The 6000-nt window shown below is 40.5% G+C and overlaps 1 long non-coding RNA gene across 1 annotated transcript; it reads left to right on the forward strand.

Moving 5' to 3' along the window:
• Window positions 1-2156: 2156 nt before the first annotated feature.
• LOC123652224 lies at window positions 2157-3124 on the forward strand. Its single transcript, XR_006741431.1, has 2 exons — window positions 2157-2458; window positions 2918-3124. It is a non-coding gene; the product is annotated as an uncharacterized LOC123652224 (long non-coding RNA).
• The last annotated feature ends 2876 nt before the right edge of the window (window positions 3125-6000 follow it).

The raw sequence follows: 6000 nt of genomic DNA on the forward strand, positions 1-6000 counted from the left end.
AAGATGGAGGACAGGTAGCCGGATCCTCATACAGGAAAATGTCTAGCAGAAGGGATGAGACAAGGGGTTGACCCCCCAACAGTGTAAAACTGCAGGATGTGTGTGCCCATGGTGTGTTTATGCAATGGGTGGAGCTGGTTTTCCAGCTCAGATTCCTTGGGGAGATAGAAGAGAAAGGAAAGGAAGTAGGAATCTGGAGATAAGCTGGTTGGTCAAAGGCCCCAGGTACACTCTGGTTATATTTATCTGATAATGACCTTCCAAGAAGAGTCACTTTCTGACACAAACAATAACACGATGCCACTGAAATTCTCTAAAGTATTTCATGACATTTTATCTATATGTACCTTAGGTACACCGAAGGGGAAGAGGTGAACATCCGTCCTCCAGAATGCAGGCTTACAGCCGGGCCCACGTGGCTTTCTTGAGAACAACAACAAAAGTCCCATTTATAAAGAGGGTTTATGAAGTCTTCCATTCGGTTTGAATTTGATTACCTTGAGTAGGTTGTGCGCATAACAAACATGCACGTAAGCTTGTTTTTAGTTGCTTAAAAGAGAGTGATAAAGAAAAGTGCAAAGAGGATGAGCTAGTTTGGAATTTCACAGGAAGTTCCCTGCGGCTGTAGGACTCTGGTGGTGGGGTCTCCAAGGGATACTCCAAGCATCTCTTGGTGGTTGGGATTCTGGTTATAACACAAGGTTCTGATGTGCTGGTTATATTAACTGACTGGATGAAAGGGAAAAAAAAAATACTTATGAACACTCACACTAGGTCTCTGTTTTGCGCTCACCTGATCCTAGGTTAGAAACAAAATCTACATTCGCTCTTGTTTGGCGTGGCTGTGGAGCCAAATGCCAGAAAACCTTAGGAATTCTTCTATAGGCAAGGCAGCGGTCACATTTCCCTTTTCCAAGGGTAGCCTAATGATCCGTCCTATTAGCCTACACAGAATTCTTACGCTCTAGTTCTTTGAAGAAAGAACACTGGTAATTAGACCATGGAATTTGATTTGGAAATTAAGGATTGCGAGGTTGTTGTCCAAGGCCCTCAGCCCCAGAAGCTCAGTGTTGAGGGGCCTGGAGCAGAAAGTGCTGTGTGGGAGCTCTCTGGCTTTGAAGATAAACGAGGGTGGTGGGAGGTAAGACCTTCTTAAACATGCTTTCTTTTTAAAATGTTATTGTGTATTTGTGATTCATATATGATTGAGCTAAGCATCCTATGTGATCTCTTGAGCAGAAATACCAAATCAGCAAATCAGTGATTTTCTGTTCAGCCAATAGTTCTATAGTGATTGGATAATAATTTTTATCACTTACACCCTAATTTATTTTTATTTTTATTTTAAAATATATTTTATTGACTTTTTACAGAGAGGAAGGGAGAGGGATAAAGAGCTAGAAACATCAATCAGCTTCTTCCTGCCCACCCTCTACTGGGGATATGCCCCAACCAAGGTACGTGCCCTTGACTGGAATTGAACCCAAGACCCTTCAGTCTGCAGGCTGACGCTCTATCCACTGAGCCAAACCGGTTAGGGCTACACCCTAATTTTTTAAAGGATAATAGGGATATATCTCTAAAATATGATACTTTTATGTACATATAGACTTAATATGATATATAAATCAATATAAAATAGTTTATTGTCACATTGCTTATTCTTTCATAGCTCTTTTCACTATCTGAAATTGTTTATGAATATGTCCACTTGTTTGTTAACTGTCTCTCCCTTTATTATTATTATTTTTTTGAATTTTTATAAGAGTTTATTTGAGCCAAACTGACAGCACATGCCAGGAAGCAAGGTCTCAGGTGTTCCCTGTCTCCCCCTTTAGTTCACGCTTCATGTGCGCACAGGCCCAATCTCTTTAACTGCTGTGTTTCCCAGCATCTAGAACAGCATCTGGTGCATATTTATTAAATGAATAAATCCCCCAAATTATGTGTAGGGAGTGTGTGTGTGTGTGTGTGTGTGTGTGCACATGAGCATACTAAGGGTAGGGTGGAGAAAAGAGAGGCACCGAGGTGACAATGGGAAAGGACTGACATATTTTGAGGTGCGTTTTGGACAGACGTCCAGGTGATAATGAGAAAGGAACTATCCCTTAAGAATACTTTTGGTTAATTTGAATGGGGCACTATGTGCCAGCCAGTTTATACAATGTTTAGATTTAAAGTATAAATATCTGCTATAATTATTACTATTCTTTATCGACTGATATTCCTTAAAGTATATTGTATTTCTCTTTGCAGCCTTCCCCTTCCTTTAACTACTCACCCTACAGCCTTTTGAGATACTAAGAAGACTGTTGGAGGACAATTCATAGATCATAGAATTCCTTGCCAACAAAGCGTTTTGATGGGGTATCCTTGGGAGCAGAGTGGTTTGAGTTGATCAAGAGGAAAATAACCGGCCTTTCTCCCATCGGCTCAGTGCCCCCACCTCCATGCGAAGGTTAGCTGAGCCTTGTGTTGCCCAAAGCTGCTCCACCTGTGAACACGTGGACTGGTCACTGCTCTGTCCCCCACATCCGTCCTCCTACCTTTCCCACCAGAGCTGTGTTTTGACCTTGAGACTCTCAGTCACTGAACCCCTCCCAGATCTTTCAGTTTATGAGCTGATTTTGGCTTCACTTATTTCCTTTTGCATTTAATACCTGGGCTCACCATTTTGAATACTCTCTCCCTCCTAGTCTCATGCCCTTCCAATATAGTTTCTTAATGTTCCCAAATTCAGGTCAATGCAATGGGCATTTTAGTGCATTTTGCTTTAGAGTCAGTAAGGATGACTAAAGAAAATAAAGCGGTTGGTTAGTCACATTCCCAGGACAACGGTTGCAGCGGTGGAGTAGGCACAGATGCTCAGTTAACCTTTTATTCATTCCTTGTTGGCTCTCTCTCCCTTTCACTACAGTGGCGGCTCAGACTTTGGTGGCTCTCTTCACGACCCTGGTCCAGCTCTGAAACCCTGCCATGCTCAAGGCCCAACCTAGCTTCACTCAGTGGTGGTCACTGGCCTCAAAGGTTTATCAGTATTTCCTCTTTGAATCCTCACAGATGCCATTATTTCTGGTTTACAGGTGCCTTAAAGAACCTAAGTGGTAGTGGATGGGTCTGAATTCAGGAACTCAGACTCTAACCACATGCCCTTTCTCCCTACACGGTTTTGCTTCTGGTCAGAGTTGATCAGGCATTTTCTCACGAGGGCTTTAAGTTTTCTCCATCTAATTGTCCATTCTGCCTCTAAATATCCAATATCTAGCCATCTCCTAGACCCTTCTTTCCATCTACAGAATGCTGACATCACTGTATATTTCACACTGCCTGATGAGGCACGAGGTACATGTTCAATGGAGGGATAAGTTATTTCAGGTAAGGTGATCAAGGTTTGGAAGTTTGTCCCTAGTCTTCTTTTTAAAAAGTTGGCATTTTGGGTGGGCTTTAGCTCTTTCATCTTTTTGTCCGAGCAGATCTGGGAAGGTTCTGAAAACCACTAGTTCACTTTACCTGACATGTGTTCCCACCAAAGTTACCTGAAACTGGTACCCGCCATTTAAGCCTTGTAATCTATGATTGTGGAAAGACATGTGACCTTATTAAAGGAATTTCAGCATTTTTAACGGGGGTGGGATATTTGTGAGACAAGTTACTTTTCAAACCCATATTTTGCTACATCGAATCTAGTGGTTCTCAAGGGAGTGTAATTTTGTCCCCAAAGGAACGTGACCCTGTTCAAAGACACGTTTGGTTGTCACAAGTGCCTGGGAAAGGGTGGGGGTGGGGACACCCAAAGCTACTGTTGTGTGTAGTGGATAGAGTCTAGAGATGCTGCTAAATATCCTACGGTGCAGGGCATCTCATAGCAGAGTCATTGCTGCTAGGTGAGAACCACTGGTCTAAAGGAGAACTTGACGGGCACATCTAGGTGCCCTGTGAGTTGGGTTAAAGGGAGGGTCTCATCTGGGGATGTTGGCTGAGTCTGTTGAAGAGAGTTTCTGAAGGTGAAGGCTCATTTGGGACCTACTATGTGTAATATCTGGGCTCGGTTCCTCCATCTGCTTTCCCTCTAAGTATACCTGGGTCTTTTTGTTGGCCCCAAGACATTTGATGCACATTTTATGTCTTCCTGTATCACCTGGTAAAAATAAATAGGATAGTCCCATTATCTGACAAAAGCATTTTTTTTTTCCATTGGTGTAATTACTGCCTCTGGCTATAAAACTTCTGATGTGGTGGAACACATCCTCTTTGTCAACAGAAGTATTGGAACACATCTCAGTCCAAGGTAAATGATAGTGAAGTTGAAGAAAAAAGAAACACTAAGGCTTTTCACTAAGCGAAGAGTCAACTTATTGAACTAAGGTTAGTCTTAAAGAAGAGTTATGTTAATAAATTATCAACTGTATAGTTTAACCTGTGATTAGCTCTCACAATGAATAAGAATTGTAATTACTTTAAAATTTTCCTAAACTTTATTCTAAAGTAGTGTAATAGAAATATATTTAATAGATTAAATAATGTGTGTTCTAAGCTACTGCCAAACATATAGAAATAAATTTTGAAAAGATTGATAGGGCTATGAAAAATAATTTTCATAAATCATATTTATCACATTCAAATTGACAAGCCATTTCCTCATCTTTGTATTTTCATTATTTATATTACTAGCATTTAATATATGAATATGTGTGTATGCATTAACTATATACATATTTTCATGAAACCCAAGAAGAATAGGTATAAAAAGTACATCATTACACTTCTTTGCCTCTATAACTTGTTTCCTAAGCCTATTTTTTTAATGAATGACTTCTTCTAAATAAAAGTTATCTTTAAAAAAAAGTACATTATTAATTACCTTTCTCAAATATATCCTGATTTCCACTTAGACTTATTAGCTGATTTCTTTTAGGTAGTGGCTTCCAAACACTTAAATATATCAGAACCATTTAAGAACTGATGACAGCCGAAGCCAGTTAGGCTCAGTGGATAGAGCGTCAGCCTGTGGACTCAAGGGTCCCGGGTTCTATTCTGGTCAAGGGCATGTACCTTGGTTGTGGGCACATCCCCGGTGGGGATGTGCAAGAGGCAGCTGGTCAATGTTTCTTACTCTCTATCCCTCTTTCTTCCTCTGTAAAGAATCAATAAAATATATGTTGTTTGTTTAAAAACAACATCTGGTGACAGGGCAGAGAATCAAAAATTGAAATAACAGAAACTCCCCAAATCATTCTAACACCCACTTGTGACTATATGGGTAATTGCTCCATTTTTTTTTGAATTTTTTAAATTAAATTATTAATGCTTATGCTAAAGTAAGCTATAAATGAAGAGGCTAGATTACAGATACTTTTGAAATGTTTAATTGGAGCCCCCAAAATACTTTAAGTATTGTAACTCTACCATCTCCTTCCAATGACTAAAAATGGGGCGGGTCCCTCCCCCCACACTGTACTCCTCCTCTCCCCCTTCCCCATGCTCTCCCTCCAAAGAGCAAGCCGGTGCCCTGCCTCCCCCCCAACCCCCTCCCCAGCCCCAGGCACACATTACCATTAGCTTCCTCACACCCAAGCTCCAAGGGCCCTTCCTTTACCTCTATAACTTGTTTCCTAAGCCCATTTCTTCTAGGAATTACTTTTTCTACTGTGTAATTTACCCAATAAATGTTCTCTTACAAAAATAAAAAGTGAAGGGGGGTGGGATGGGGGAGAATGTGTTAAGATGTGATTAGTAATGGCTTTATCACAACAGGACATTGATGTCAGTGCATCCAATTCCAATTAGGGAAGGGCTGCTTATTTTTAATTTTCTGTGATATGAATGTAGTGACTAAAACTGTGATGATTAATTTGGTCAATAAGAACCCATTGGACTAAAGATAAAGCAATGGCGCCTACCAGTCTTAATGAATAACATAGTCCTCTGAAACTTCCACATCAATGTAATCGTGTGTAAATGAATCACAGTCTTAGCATTTCCATAAATATGCTGAAGGGC

Source organism: Pipistrellus kuhlii, unplaced genomic scaffold, assembly GCF_014108245.1.
Source record: "Pipistrellus kuhlii isolate mPipKuh1 unplaced genomic scaffold, mPipKuh1.p scaffold_m20_p_1, whole genome shotgun sequence".
NCBI lineage: Eukaryota > Metazoa > Chordata > Mammalia > Chiroptera > Vespertilionidae > Pipistrellus > Pipistrellus kuhlii.